This window comes from Pararge aegeria, chromosome 9 (genome assembly GCF_905163445.1).
Source record: "Pararge aegeria chromosome 9, ilParAegt1.1, whole genome shotgun sequence".
NCBI lineage: Eukaryota > Metazoa > Arthropoda > Insecta > Lepidoptera > Nymphalidae > Pararge > Pararge aegeria.
In genome coordinates this window covers 16,481,372-16,498,676 of record NC_053188.1, presented here as the reverse complement: position 1 = coordinate 16,498,676, position 17,305 = coordinate 16,481,372, and positions in this window count along the sequence as shown.

Here is a 17,305-nt window from a genome sequence, read left to right as displayed (position 1 = left end):
TAATATTTTTGCATTAGACGATATTTCGACCCGAACAGCTTCTGAATTTAAAAGTGACGTTTCAGTGAAGTATGTCGAACAGCTTGTGTAATACCTACAAAAAGAACATTTCGTGTTCTTTTATAGTCATTTCCGCCCGTGACGTCCAACTTGACGTCTTGTATATCCTACACAGTCCCGTCGTGACCAAGATTCATGCATGCAACTTAGTCGTAATATCGACAAATCCAAAAATAACTATATTTAATCTTCTGTATCAGAGCTCGTTCAGGGAAGAACAATCTGAAGGGCTTTCGACCAAGCCCGGAACACAATCGTCAATTATTATAACTAAAAAATATACCTATTATTAAAAGTCACATGGACTTTGAATTTTATAATATGTCATCTCTTATTTAACCCTTTTAGTGTGGAATTCCCAAAGCTGTGAACCACATATTCCTTTATTTTAATCAAGCCCCAAAGTACCAAGTTTCATGGATCTAACTTAAATAATGACAGACTATCATACAAATTCCAGCCTTTATTTAACCTAAAAGACCTACTATGAAAATTTCTAACTACAGCGGTCTAGGCTGCGAGTTGATAGGTATATCAGAACGTGCGAAAGTGTGTCTGTTTGTATGTTTGTTACATATCTTCGGCTAAACTATTTCACTGTACACCAGAGTAGTGGACTACGGTCTTAACCCCTTCTTATTGTGGGAGGACACCCGTGCTCTGTACTGGGCCGGTAGTGGGTTGATATGATGATGATGACATTTGTATCAAAGGTTATTATAGTGCTTTCAAAAGATAGTAGATTTCGACGAAATCCTGCACTAAGATAGCTTGCATCATGAAGACAGGTATATGATTACAATGTCGGGCTTTTTCAAAAATCGAAAATTCAATAACGGTCATAGATATAACTGCCTGTCATGAACATCGACGAGTATAGTACCAAAGGAAATGTCAACGCGGTACCAGCGGTTTAAATCTTAGCGGCAAATGAACACCACACATTTGAACAACAAACTGTTGAAAGCTAACAACCGCGAACTACTGAAACTTAGTACCCGGATACAGCATTATGGGATCACAAGCTCTTTGTGATACTATGAACTGAGATTCCACGAATACAACGTGTAACCGAATTATGAAATACTGTTGAAGGGTGCATAAGTATATTTCATGAGGAATCACCTTGTAAAAATATTAAATCAAATAAGTATATTTATTCTTGTATACAAACTAATTCGAAACAATTTAAGTGTTTATTTATGACAACCCTATTCAAGATAAAAGACTGATACGCGTATAGTACCTTTTTTTTTTTATTTATTTTTTTATTTTATACAGAGAAAATGCCTGACGCATACCACTCCGTTGGGGGAACGGAGTAGTTATGTGGGACTTGCACCCACTAAAAACTCTGCGTGTCCCTCGATAGACCTATAAATGAGAGCACGGGGTTCACTTGCGTATTCACCGCACTCTCGCCAAGGTTTTGACCCCCCAGTGCATGGCGGGTCCTATCATCAATGGCCTGATCGCTGCCAAATCCTCAAGAGAGGCGTGCGCTACACGGCACGCCACCTTCTTAGGTCTGTCTTTAGTTGGGTGACAAACTTCCCCTTTAATTCACCACCCGACGCGTATAGTACCTACGTTACGTTACGCGTACCTAATAAAGTGATTAGAGTCACTTTATTTTAATTTTTCATGTGACGGATGCATCTGATTTTTTTCAGTATGGCAGTGGCTTAGTCAAAAACTATTAGCGTTTCGGTTTTACATATAAGTCTCAGAGACAGTACATAATGTACCTCTAAAGCCTGGCGATTAATATTGCGGTTTTTATTTACACATTGCATCATTATAATGAAACATGATCCCTCATTGGTCTTGTGGTAAGCATGTTTGACTAATGATCGCGAGGTAGTTGGTTCGACACTCGGGATACCAAAACTAGTTAAGTATTGAATTTTGCTGCTATTATTATATTAATTTTGCTAAAGTAACCGTAGCTTGTGTTATACTCTATGTGTAAGATGGCTGATGAATATTTTAATGAATAATACACAAATATTTATTATAAACATATAAACACACAAATACTGATACTATAAACAGATACTAAAAAACAGGTACTAAAAACATTGTTCATCACACAAACATTTTCCAGTTGTGGGAATTGAACCCAAGGTCTTGCATTTAGAAAGCAGGGTCGCTTCATACTGCACCAATCTGCCAATGGTTTTAAACGTGAAATATCTACACGGACGTTTAGATATTTGTAGTAACTCTATAACCAGCTTGAAACGCTGATTCTCCCAAGAAGAAGCTGGCAAGTACCTCTGTTGTTTTTATTTCCAGCACCATTTTACAATTTTTATATAACTATCCTGTCTTACGGGAGATGAAAACCGAGCGGTATGCTTCACTCCAGTAATAAACCAAGTTATGATGATGATTTTGACTATTCCAAGCGGTGATAGCATAGTGATTAAAGCTATGGTCTGCACTACGGGGGGACGGATTTCAATTCCCGGTACGCACCTCTTACTTTTTTGAACTCTTACATCTTACTTAGCAATTAAATATCAATTGATTTAATCGTGAAGGCAAACATAGTGAGAAATCCGGCATTAAATAGAGTTTTAGAAATCGTGTGAAGTTTATTAAACCGCACTAAGCTAGCTGGTGGCCCACAGACTAAGCACCTCCCATTCTGAAAGTAGATCCGTACTGTAGTTGATATGTAATGGGTCTTACTAAAACATTAAATCGTAGCAGCAAATGATCACTACATATTCAAACAACAAAGTTTTCAAAGCTAACAACCGTAAACTCATTTAACTAAATAAATACCCGGATACGGCATTATGGTATCACTACTTTGATCAACATATACTCGTAACTAGATGTGTATCAGTCATCAAATAATTTCTAAGAAAAGTAAGGTTTCACTCACAAAATTTTTTTACTTAGTCTGTGAGAAAGCCAATGTGTTTTACGTCTGTAAAACGTATTAAAAATACTTTCGGACATTAGGTATTTGTTCTGCAACATTAACCATAATATAAAACGGACATAGGATATAAACAAAGCAATAGAAATTTAACTGCATGCACTGGTAGCAACCTAACCTAACAATAATGAGAACTGTAGAAGATCCATTCTGTCCAGAGTGCTGTGAGGTAGAAACCAGCTTTCACTTCATATCTGAGTGCCCCATGTACACGCTGGTAAGATGGGAACTACAAGGTAAGGATAGAAAAAGTGAAACCTCTCCATAGGGGTTATGTTCTCTCTCTCTATGGTCGTTCCTTCATCACTGAAGATCGTGGTCCTGGTGAGATCTCAACTTCGCGTTGGTAAACTGTCTCCATCGACTTCTGTTGGAGGCCATTTTTGCGATTTGATAGAAGCGGTCTGAATTTGATTTTTTCAGCTGGTCTTCCCATCTTGTTGCGGACCGGCCTCTCGGTGTTGCCCGTAACTATAATTTTTTCCAGGCTATCATTCCCCCACCGCATTATGTGCCCGAAATAAGAAAGCAAACGTTGGTAACATATAGACGAAAGTCGAACACTAACTGCTAGCTGCGCCAGGATAGACACATTTGTGCGCTTGACTGTCCAGGGTATTCTCAACATGCGCCTCCAACACTAGATCTCGAACGCGTCTATCCTTTGCCTATCTCTTGCTTTTATGGTCCACGTTTCAACTCCGTACATGAATATAGGGAAAATCAAGGCACGGACCAAGCGGCTCTTAGTGTTGAAAGTTATGCCTCGATTTTTCCATATACTGCCAAGCCGTATCATATAGCACTTTTTGCCATTGCTATGCGTCTCTTTATCTCCGGCACACAACTACCATCATTGCATATTTGGGAGCCTAGATAGATGTAATCCTCCACGATGTCTACGGATGGTATATTGGTGGTGTCGAGTAGATAGGGGATATGTTAGGTTCACCAAATAGACTGGTAGGTTACAGGGGGGGAATGCTGCCGGGACACCGTAAAACCTGTGTCTTAAACATGGGGAATAAGGTGGAATTGTCCTTACATAGGCCTGATCACCCGTCCGGCAATGGCAGGCTTCCCCTCATTCAATAAATTAAAAAAAAATTATCAATTGCATGTCATAATAAGTTATATTAAATAGTCAATCCAACAGTAAAATACATCGAGTTTGCATGGGACTGCAAATCTCGTAAATTTTATTGATCGATGCTCTCTGTGATATAATGAATTGAGATTTCACAAAATATATTTCCAAAAATCGTTCAAAAGTTAGTTTTCAATATCCTGCCAAGGCCGTTTTAAGGTTTAAAACCGCCAAGTGCGCGTTAGACCTCAAAGTTCCGTACAAATGGTTAATCAATTCAATAACATTATTTTCATCAGTAGCCTATAAAAGTCCACTGCTGAATTAAAGCCCTTTCTTAAGGAGGGTTTGCCGATATCCACCACGCTGCGCGTTGGCCAGACGGGTGATCGTGGTAGATGGTAGACGCAGATGGCAACTGCGTCTACCATCGGTAATGCTTATCGGTTTTAATATCTTAAAAAAAACTAAGAACCTAATTGCAGCGCCACCTACTCAACCTCAACTGCGCCTATCCACGTCAATCTAAAACTCACAACACATGACAAATGCTTTTAAAATAGCGATGCTTATAACAATATTTATGAGATATTACATGCTTGATAGTATACACTTTCAAATAAAAAAAGAATTATTAAAGCTATGAAGTAAAATTGATAAAATTTTTCATCCCGTTTCCTGGAAAAAACTTATTGTTTATCGGGATAAAAAGTATCCTACATGTTGACCCGGAATATCAGCTACCACGATACCAAATTTTATTTAAATCCGTTCTGTAGTTTTCACGTTATGTCCAGACAGACAGACAGACAGAAAAAAATAAATAAAAATCTGTTTGGACTCAGTATCGATTATAAAGCATCCCCCGATCATTAAATGTACAGAAATCATCTATACTCATAATAAAACTGTAACTAATTACAGTTTTATTATAAGTATAGATTACTCCCAGCTACCCGTACTCTGTACATCCGCTTAAAGTCAAAGTCAAAAATATCTTTATTCAAGTAGGCCCATAGGTGGCACTTTTGATGCGTACACGAAAAATGTTGAAGTGTTTTGAATTACACGATAGTGAGATGATGGCGATAACCACATTCGTAAACTTAAAACTAAAGCTACGAGGGTTCCAAAAGCGTCCTGGTCTAAGAAGAGGCCACAACAAACTTAGCCGGGTGTTTTTTTTTTGTTATCACCATCTCACAATATCATTTTAAATTATTAGAAGAGCAACCTGGTTAGAGCAATAATTTACACCCAAGCTTTTTTATCGATTACGAAGTCCTTTATACTATAATAGGACTTTTCTATAAGCTTACGTTTAATACAAACTTTGAACTTTTTAAGAGACATCTTCACGTACGACAACCGCGGTAAGAGCAGGGGTGGTGACAACTGGATTCCTCCTCGGCTCCTTTTGATCTGGTGTTATCACACAGCATATTAGCATGATCAAAATTGAGCAAAACACAAAAAAAACCGTCGGAGCTGAAGTCCCTTTTTTAATACTCTTCTTATTTTAGTGCCATCTCCTATCAGAGGCTGGTTAGGGCTAACTTAGGGCTTTGCCCTTTTTTATCATAATTATATTTTTAACTTCCTACCTATCACAGTTTATGAGACACAGCCATTGGACTGTCATTTTTGTCAGTTTTGCGCAGTCATTGGACAGACTGCGAAAGACTGACAGTCAGACGGCAGAAGCTTGGTTATAATGTTCCACTGATACCCTTCTGGAACGTTACTCTAAAGATTTAGCCCTATCTGCTTGTATGAACGCCCGGTTGAATTTCGTAACTTTTAATGTTGTTTTAGGATTTGGGCCTAGATTTTCAAATATTATTTCCACATGTGGAGTTATTTATGGTTCTTAATTCAAAAGTAATATGACTCTGGCAGCTGGAAAATACACAGAAGTCAAATGTGAGCCCATACTATATCCTATTACTGCCTAGTGGGAGGTATTCTACCAATTTGATCGCCAGTATTACCTTCTGACTTGACGACTTATATGTCGTCGATTTACGAGAGTATTTAGAAAATACATTGCGACCCAATGGTCTTCTGAAGTGGCATCAGTACAAAGTTGACGTCCAATATAAGCTCCTCAAAGCACCCGACTATACAAACTGCTAGCAAAAGTTTGGCATACAACTCGGTGCGAGATATGACGGGAGCTACGCTTAGCTCTCTGAATTTGATATTGGAGAATTCTAAGCTTTAGCTTTGCAACTACGATTACTTTGGCTGGTGTATTTATGTTTATTTGTGGTTTCTCAAAAGACCTGTATAAATTACCTTTCAGGTGTACCAACCAACTATTTGTATTTATATGCTTTATATATTAGTAAGAATATAAAAAAATATAATGTTAGTATGTTACAGTAAGTGTAAATTTGAAAACTTTAAAATAAATACTGACATTCGAAGTATAATAAATAATTACTTTTCATTTATTACTTCATAAAATCCTTTGTTTCAAAATATTCTAAAATCAAATCTATCGTTATAATAAAATTGTTACAGGTTGAATTATTCTGTGGAACGTTTTTGCACAAATCCGCGACCCAGCGGCACCCGCTGTTTCAGACCCTCCTCTGAGACGACGACAAGGTGCGCCTATGGACAGAAGCAGCAGTTACTTTGCGGAAATCAATGATATATGATGAAAATTAAGCTTCATCTGCTATACTCCGCGAAAAACAGGAGAATCTGTATGTTGTAATTTATAATTTCTTCAATCCTTATACTCCACACCAAACAGATCTTCGGAAATGTACCCTCTACGCACGTTTCGCTCCGAAACCGGAATCTCCAACGGGGGACGGATTCCTCGCATCCATCGCCCGGAGGTCCTCATCAAGGGGGCAGGCGGCGTCCGTGAGCAAGACGCCTGCACCCGATCCTCCTTAAACGTATCGGTTGAGATTCCACACGCCTCCCAAGACTAGTCCCTGCCTGCCATAGCCTTGACCACGGCTGGCAAAGAGAGGTCTTGCCCCACTTTTGCCACAAGCAGCTGTCGTGGGTCCACCCATTTAGGGCATTCAGCCAGCGTATGCTGCGCCATATCTTCAGCGCAGCCGCACTCATGGCACACCATTGTCCCTGCCGGCCACCTTGCACAGGTATCGTCCGAAGCAACCGTACCCCGAAAGCACCTATTTTTCCTTTATTAAAGAGCGTTTATTTTGAAAATGTACGTATTTCGAAATTTCAGAACTGGTGGGATTTGAACACATCCTTCCGGCTGTCGAGACCTAAGTGCTTTGTCAAGGGAGTCACCAGATTTACTGAAACCAAAATTTGTAGTTTTATAGACAAGACAGTTAACTTCATCTACACATTGTAATTGCAATAAACTTTTATGCAAAAAAAATTACATTTACCCCTTTTGCTCTCAAACCATCAATCCGTTACTCCGTTGCTGCGTAAAAGATGGCCAAATCAACTTTCATATACGCTCTTATATTATTAAGATTTAAGGTTTGTAGAACGGGCATTATTAATCAAAGTAAAACTTATAGCGGTATAAAAATATAAGATATTAACTCGGTAACACTTCCTTGCCGGCGGCTAGGAATTAAATTACCTACTTTAAAAGAAAACGCGAACTTTTAATTCACTTCAGAACTTTATGCTTTATGATAATGATTTTCTTAAACAGGGATGAAAGTAAAAAAGCCAATTTAATTAACTCCTTTCTAATGTCATAAAAGTTAATTAAGTTTCGTTTCAGAGTTTATCAATCCGCTCGTAAATTTACGTTAATTTGTCTTTATTTTGTACATTAAGCGTTGTCGTAATAAACAGGTCACACTATCATATTAGCAAATTTGTCTGATTAGGAGTATAGGCTTTATATAACTTCTACACCCTTAACAGGTTAGCCCGTTACCACCTTAGATTAACTCAAATATCAGCAGATAAGATTGCATTCAAAGAATAACTTGTAGTGGTATAAAAAAGAATATTATACATTGAATTGATTAAGTCCAGACAAAATTTCTTTATCACGTTTTCTGTCCTGAACAACCTTAATTTGTGAGGTTACTCATGATGACATATATATTATATCCATTTCTGTAGTAAGTTTAGTTATTATAGATTTGATGAAACATAGGTTTAAAATAAACATGAAACATCAGGAAGGACATACTCTCTGTAACACAGGTTTTCCTTCCGCAGAGTTTAAGGCATTTATGAAAATATTGTATCCATTATTTTTAGCCTGAATAAATGATTATTTTTAATATTTTTTCGTATAATTTTTTATTAGTGGTTTTTTTTTCAAGCATTGTTAAGAATTTAAATAAAATGAAAATCAATAAATGATAGAGAATTAAAAAATAATCATAATTAATTTATTTGCATTATATACATAATAAGTGGTAAATAAATTTAGTCCAAACATGTTTACCGAAAAAGGCGTGCAAATTTTTTGAGGATACAAATCTATTCTATTGGGCAATTTATTTGTATTTAAAATTAATTCATTTGTTTTTGTTTCAATAGTAAAATTAGGTATAGTTAATCGAAAAGCAACATAGGCTCCTTTTGATCCCAGGAAAACAAACGGATCCCAAGGGGACGGATTTGTAACGCAGGCAAAAGATTTTGCAATTGTTAACATAATATGATTCCAGGGTGGACAGGTCAGAAAGTGACTCTTCGTTGCTCCACAAAAAAAAAGTGACTTGCGGCACTAAGGTACACGTTGAGGTAATCCGACCTGGCTTACTGGAATATATGAATGAATACACTTTTATTGTACACCAAGATAAAATACACAGTGATACAATTTTTGGGCAGGGCAGCGACCCGGCTTTCTGAGTCGAGGCTGTGGGTTTAATTCCCACAACTGGAAGATGTTTGTGTGATGAGCTTAAGTGTTTTTCATTGTCTGTGTGTTTATATGTATATTATAAGTATTTTTGTATATTATTCATAAAAATATTCATCAGTTATCTTAGTACCTATAACACAAGCTGCGCTTTCTTTGGGGCTACATCGCGATGTGTATATTGTCGTATAATATTTATTCATTTATTATACAATTACAATAGAGCATTAAAAAATAGAAGGTATAATACAGCGTAATTTCTTTATATCTATCTGTAATGTACTTTGCGCTTACTAACATAGGCAACATGTAGCATATAATATTAAATCAAAACTACTAGCGTTCTTCGCCTGCGTTTATGACAGTGGTTTTTAAATCTCCCAGGAACCGTTTCTTATCCCGGGATAAAAGGTATGTAACTCTCATTCTTTTAACTAACTCTATGCCAAAAACCCAGCTGAATGGTTGATTAGTTAGGATGTGAAGTAGGGACGAACAAACAACAATAGGTATGATAACATAACATAAGGCTTTTGTACAATTTAATATAATAAAATAATCTCTCACTCACATATTATAATGTTATTTTACATTATATTGTATTTTCATGGGAAATTAATGTCCGAGAAACGTCAATAAAAGTCAAATTAACAGTCATGATATGGGTCGGACTGGGCCAAAAATTAATGTCGTATTTCATAAACCGTCCACTGGAGAATATTATTATTTTACTGGACTCTGGACATACTCAGTGGTAAAACTGTAAGCTCTTGTATAAACTGTAGTATTTGTGGACGTTTGACGACCTCCCTGGCGCAGTGAATTCAAGCAGGAAATCCGGGGTTCGATACCCAGCAGGGGTAATTTGGGATTTTATGATTTCTGTATTTTCTCTGATCTGGTCTGGTGGGACGCTTCGGCCGTGGCTAGTTACCACTCTACCGACAAAGACGTGCCGCTAAGCGATTTAGTGTTCCGGTGCGATGTCGCGTAGAAACCGATTAGGAGTATGGCTGCCATACTCCGTAACAGGTTAGCCTGCTACCGTCTTTACTACCAGGTGAGATTATAGTCAAGGGCTAACTCGTAGTGGAATAAAAAAAAACGTAGTTCTCTTGTAGGAATTTCCAAATTCTAAGATTCTAAAATTCCAAATTTCTTCAGTGCACCTAGTTGGTTTACACCGCGTTTTCCAGTGCGGGTTCACTACCAGCAACTTTGGATCCAAGCATCCATCGACTCTCCAAGGAATTACTTCGGTTCTTCTACGGTTCTTTTAATTTAAGATTTGACAACGCAGAGAAACTCATCGCCCGCTGAGTGACCCTAAGCCTTCTTAAAAGGTCCATATTTATCTTTAATAAAGTATTTAATACGATTTTCCTAAAATTTTGCAAGTAAATAAGTATCTTAAGGAAGTATTCAAATCTTTGAGCTCAATACAAACTCGTGAATTTCTTGATTATTCAATTCGTAAAGTAACATTCACATTCACATTCAAAATAGGTCCCGACAATTCTTAACAACTTATTCACAAGTTAAACTTGGTATATAGGAAATGCTTTCGAATGGACGTTCAAAATAACTTAAATAAATAGCTATTTAATAAAAAGGACAACTATTATTATTGAAACTATAATTAAAAAAGCAATTCTCTCTGATTTTTTTGATATTGAAAGATATTTTCCATTTTGAAATACCGAATAACAGCAACATGTTTTTTGCATATTCCCATCTACAACACCAATATTAATAACAATATGATTTGCAGCCTATTTTTTTTTATTAGCGTTTTCGGTGTGACAACACATCGTAAAAACTAAAAAAATATATACAACGCTATATTTATATAATATAATAACTATACGCTATAAGGCTATACTAGGCTATCTATCTTTATGTAATTCTATACTAATATTAAAAAAAAAAAAATTTTGTGAGTTTGTGAGATTGCCTGGAACTACATACCAATTTCGAAAATTCTTTCTATATATATTATTAACCTGAACGCTAAATTAAACTTTTCGTGGTAGTCTGATTTTTAAAGCAAGTCGGAGAATCTTACGAACGCTGCCTTAACGATGAGAGTTATATAATTTGAGTTCTATAGAAAAGTTGAAGACCTCGATAATGCCTACTAAAAAGACAGCGACAGCAATATTTACGTAAAATAAGTAGTTTTTCATTAATATAAAAAAACAATCATGACCGCACACACATATATTGTTAATAGAAATTAAAGCAAGAGTTTACACAGAACTAATAAAACACTCAACAGATTACTTATTTAGAGAAATTCAATTAATAAATCTAATTAACAACAAAAACAAAATGCGCAGGTTGCCTTTCCAAACGGACAGGGGTTCCCCTTAAACTAGTTGACGGTAGCCGAAGATTCTCTCGAATGAAGCGCCTTTTATAGCCTCTACAACACAACTACGCGTCGTCCCTCCACGATGACGTCTCGTGAATATTCCTCCAATACTTTTTTATATTTATAGATACCGTTCAGCAGTTCAGCAGTTCACCATCAGCAGTTTACGCAATCGTCGAGCCTCGAGGACAGTGCACATTGGGCTGCCACTCGACGCGTACTCATTATCAATATAATTATATCATTTACATATCATTGTCAATTATTATCATGGGAAATACAGTTGACTTATCAATCTCAAGCAATCTTTATTATTTATCATCACTCCACAAAGGACTACACCCCACATCCTTTTGGTCCTTCGAGCCGGATCGAGCATATTTGTTCATCAAACAAGTTAAGAGCAGAATCAAAAGAAACAAAAGCAGAAACTTAAAAGTAGTAAGATAAGGAAGGCGTCCTTTTTGCTTTGTTGGCTGCAAAGCAATAAGGACGCCTTTCTACCAGGCAGCTACTTAAGTTTTACAGTAAGACTAAAGACAACATTTATTATTAAGATATTTTTGTAAAACCTTCGTTTTAAATATAGCTTACATTATTCTACTAGTCATGCCCCTTCATTTGAAACCCTTATTGAGGATGTAGTGAAAAAATAAATGTAATTCGCCATACTGTGGTGGCGGCCATCTCTAATTTTAAATATATCATAGTGTATAGTATTTTACTAGTCAATCTCTTTTGTTACCCATATTGCGGGAGCTGAGAAAAAATATTTGGCATTTTGTAGCTGCGGCGGTCTTGGACAGATTTTCATCAAACATAGCTCAAAATAGTCCAGACTAAATCACCTTTCGAAAAATTATCAAAATCAATACACACACAACCACACATCAAACTCACTTTCGTTTTTGCGTCGGTGGTTTAAACGGTATACTTTAACGTGCCTTAAATACCTACTTAAGTAAGACGCATCTAAAGACAACATTTATTAAAATCATTCCACCTATTAAGCTTTAGCATAAACTGCAGATCTTACCCAAATACATAAATGCATGCAAAATTACACCAAAAAAAATATTACCCTCCTTCTGCATAATATTGAGCTTATAGAAACTGTTACAAAAGCAATAATTCACCGCTACATTAATCTCCGTATCCACAACATCTAGTACAAAATTAATTAACTAAAATACAGTATTATATTCTAAGCACATGAACTTGGCAATAATAGGGTCAAATACGGCATTCATACCGTAAGTGGCGTCTCGTGTATAATGTACGGGTTGGCTTATTAGTCTAAGAGCATGTGAACGATTTATCAAAAACCCTCATCGTCTTACGAAGGAATGAAAAATATTTACGCTTCGATTTAAATGTATTTTAACAGTCACAGTCTTTGGCAGAATTTCAGTTGACTTGTGAGCCTTAGCTCGGGTTTTGCGGGGGCAAGCGATGTAGCATTCCTGTACGATGCAACGTTCAAATCGGTTGGGGTAGTATGGTGGTGTGCTAGTGAGAGCGCGGAACGAGCGACAAAGAGGCACGTCGGCCTCCGCGTTCGACATCTGTCTCTCTCCTACTTGAGTGAGCGATGCGTCCGCGTGGACAGCTTCTATACAATAATACATTTACATGTTTTCGGCAAGGATGAAGTGCAGTGAAAAGTGAATGTAGTGTCAATTGTTTATAGCAACGATAATATCTATCAAACAAATAAAATTAAAATTTTCTTTTGAAAAATGCAACCATTCGATCAGTATTTTTTACGACGTTGTCACGTTCAACTATCGTCAGTAAGTCGACTTTACAGACAACCAATTTTTTTAGACCAACCAAGTTTCAAAATGGTTGATAATCATAGTTATTATTTATACTCTTAATTTACTCACTATATACCACAAGTTAAGGAAATATAATAAAAATGGAAAAACACAAAAATAGAAACAGCGATAGTAGCGATCTCTGTCTAGAGATCGAAGAGATAAGGTTTAGGATTAGGAAAAAACAAGCAAAACAGACTTCAGGATGTGCTTAAAAAATAGTCATCAAAAATCATTCACCAGCTCTTGGTCTACCTCGCCAGGCCGCACAATTTAACTTGTCTATGCGACGTCACTCCCCCTTAGTGTTTGGACGTGTCTGAAATTGACCGTAAATATAGTTGCTGGTTTAATTTCCTTACGGCCTTAATTGCCCCCATATCTCTGAAACCCGGTTCTATGCATAAATAATCAATTCATTAGAGAATTGAGAAAAGACCATTGTTGCATTTTTAATTGGAATAGGACAGTTAGTTTAAAGGTAATTTTTTTTTACGGTAAAGGAATCATTATGAGGAAACTTGCATGTGTATTGAAAGCAAAAGCAAAAATAAACTTGCAGTGCAGTACACTAGACTACACAAAATAAGCAATTCATTTAAAGGAAATTGTATACAATTTTACAATAAATTACCGGTTGATATCTTGGGGATGTCACTAAAGAAGTTCAAAGTTTGTATTAAACGAAAGCTTATAGAAAAGTCCTATTATAGTATAAAGGAAACGTAAACGTAAACGATAAAAGCTTGGGTGTAAACAATTGCTCTAACCAGGTTGCTTCTTAAATATTTTCTAATGACAATGTGAGATGGTGATAACAAAAAGAACACCTGGCTAAGTTTGTTGTGGGCTTCTTCTTAGACCAGGGCGCGATTGGAACCCTCGTAGCTTTAGTTTTAAGTTTACGATTGTAGTTATCGCCATCACTACTCACTGCTATGTATACATTTTGTATATAATAACGCATCAAAAGTGCTATCTATGTGCCTATTTGAATAAAGAAATATTTGACTTGGACTTTGACTTTGACACAAGGGGACACCTTTCCCCTATAGTCTGTTCAATTTCATAGTGTCTGAACACATATAAAAATATGAGTACATAAACGAAAGTAAAATATACACTGTTTTTCATAACGTGTTTTGGGTTTATTGTGCCCTGCACCTATTTATAATAAAGGATCCAGCGTCATTACGTTCTGAATCCACACTAAAATATAGATCAAATATATCGAAAAAACATTCAAAAATTCAAAATTTCTGTAGGCCTATCACAGGCACTTATGAAGCGTTCATACATTTATGTTAACATAATAGTAAGGGTATGGTGATAACTTCGTTCGCCAACTTAAACCTAAAGCTCGTAGCTTTATAGTAGCAGCTACATTTTCTGCCAAAGTCAACAACCAGAACCTTTTACTACGGCATGGCACTTCGATATAAAATGCCAAAATCTCCTGCGGATGTACGCCGCACGCGCCGGCGGCCTTTTTTCGCGCAGCGGCGCCTTTGACAAAATGCTGCACGGGCCAAGGTGACAAAGATGACCTATCTAAGCGAATGAACTTTACATAAATCGCTGTTAAAAATTATCTGTCTGTCTGTTTGGAGTCAGTAGAGAGTCTGGAGCTAGTAAACTGCTATTGTCCTCCCCTGTGCGTGAAGAGCGCGTTAAACCAACGCGCATCATTCCGGTTATTATAAATGCAAACTATTACCTACTAGAAAGCTTAAATACAACAACCAATCTTAGACCGACCTGAAAACCGTGTCTTTGGTTCAACCAAGTTTTCAGGTCGGTTGTTGGTGAAGACGATTTGTCTTTCTATCTTTCTTTCTCATTTGCCTTTATTACACCGGCGCCAAGCCTTTTATACCGGAACACAGCATTGCAACAATGCTGCTTAGCGGCAGAAAACGGACGAGCTCTGCCACAAAAAGCTCTGCTACTACAAAACACATTACACACATCACATTATCCTATAACATTTTATAACTTGACACTTGATAAATTTGTAGTGAGTTGGGGCAAAATACTCCATCTGTCAGTAAAATTTTCCTAACGATTCCAACGGTTTTTTTTTTCATTCACTTGTAGGCTACGAAAAGTGCTCGAAAATTTTTATTCGAAGTGCACTTCGCTGCCATCTTCAGTTAATCCTATAGCTCTAGCAAGGTGTAATAGACTAAGAGTCAGAAGCAATATTCTACGTGGGTTTTGTACATCACAAAATTAAGTTAAAACAGAGAAAGGATAAAAAAAATTCTAGGTAAGTACAAATTTTTACTTACTACTTATAGATCAATGCATTTATTACTCAGAGGTAGCTTAAATATAATTGCACATACTCGTACATTTCTGAACGACAAGGTTTCTTGGAGAAACCCAAATAAATTCAATTAAGAAAATTTAAATGAAATTGAATTGAAATTGTTAGATGTTGTGTGAAGAGCAACTGCTGAGTATCTTGCAGAATTTGAATTTATTAGTTACTAGCAACCCGCCAAGGATTCGCTAGGGTGCAATGTATGTAAGTGTTTATGTCATTTCAATTTGTTTTTCGGGAGTTTTATTCGCCTCCTCTCCATTAAAATCAATATCTCCTCTAAAATATTGACTTTAATGATATGCTGTAACGGGTAATTTAAATCCACATAGTTAAAGAATAATAACGTATTTTTTTAAACAGTTTTAGCCGCAAAATTGTAAAAATGTTACTTAGACTTTGTATTTAATTTTTGTTTACAATTTTCCTGTATGTTTATGGGGTATATAATAAAAGTGTATTCATTCGTTCATTCATTCAGATTTGTAAATATCCCACGATTTTTTGTAAAAGGTTAAAAAATAATAATGATTACTATTATCCTTTGGAGATAAACATATGAGTTTTCACTACATCATATTAGAAACCTCTAAAGTTATGAGTGTTACTCTACTATATTAAGCAAGATATACATTACATAGCTCTAATTCTCATTTTCCCTATGTTATCTTTTATATTTCTTCTCTGTCATGTAACTATATGTGCCTTAACTTGACCATTAAATTTTCATCTGTTTGTTTACATTTAAGTTCAAATAGAAATAGAAATACAAAATATTTATTAGAAAAACTCAGTATAATAAGTCTTTGGAATCCTGACCCCTAAACTAGGAAATCCGTATCTTAGGGGCCAGTGCCTTCCCAAACATTGATTCAATCATTGAGATAAAATATAGTGCACTATAACAAAGGAAACTTTCAAAGGTGTGTTGAGGTCTCTAACGGTTAAGTGAGAATAGCATGCTGACTGAAACGCGTGTGTATGTGTGTCTGTGATAATGTGATTGTGTGGTTATGTGTTTGCGTGTGTGTGTTTATGTTTGTTTGTGTATGGGTCTGTGCGCCCATCTATACGTGAATGTTGTGAGTGTATGCTCCTTCCGTTTATAAGGTTATATGATGTTGGAAACTAAATATGTATTTATAATTTTTTCGGTTTCGTCGTAGTTATATGTTATGAAAAGGTTTTTTAAATACTTTTTAAGTGTATGATTAGTAAAAATGAAGTTACGGATACTACTACGGATACTATAGTAATATTGACGGACCAAGCATGTGGCCCACTGATAGTGAGTGGAAACCGTCCATCAACTTGAGGCGTAAGTGTTAAGCCTCATTTGCCTGTAACTATAACAGCACGTTGGCTCGTCAGACCGGAACACAGCATTGGCAGAAATTAGCACGGTGGTTCCCCGATCAAGCTCAGAGACCACTGCTAAAGTAACCATAGACACCACCCTCTCTTCGACTATGATTAAAGTTTTGCAACGAGAGCCCCCTGCAGATGTCGCTAACGAGATTGCATCTTTAACGTTAAAGTAGTATTGGACCCGATCCGAGTAAATAAATTTAATAAAAACCCAAAGACTACCTTTATTATGAACTCCTCTACCAAATCGATTGATCTGATGGAGTGGGTTCGTACTTACTTAATTAATTTAGTTGTTTTCCTCAGTTTATTGACGAAGCTTTAAATATTTAAGCCTTTCAAATCAGAACGTCGATCGAAAAAGAATGACTTTTATTATACTTAACCGACAACAGAGTTGACTCTCAAGATTTTTAGATATTTGATTTGAGAGAGAGACTGCGATTGTCCAGATTGCATTAGTGGATGAAAACA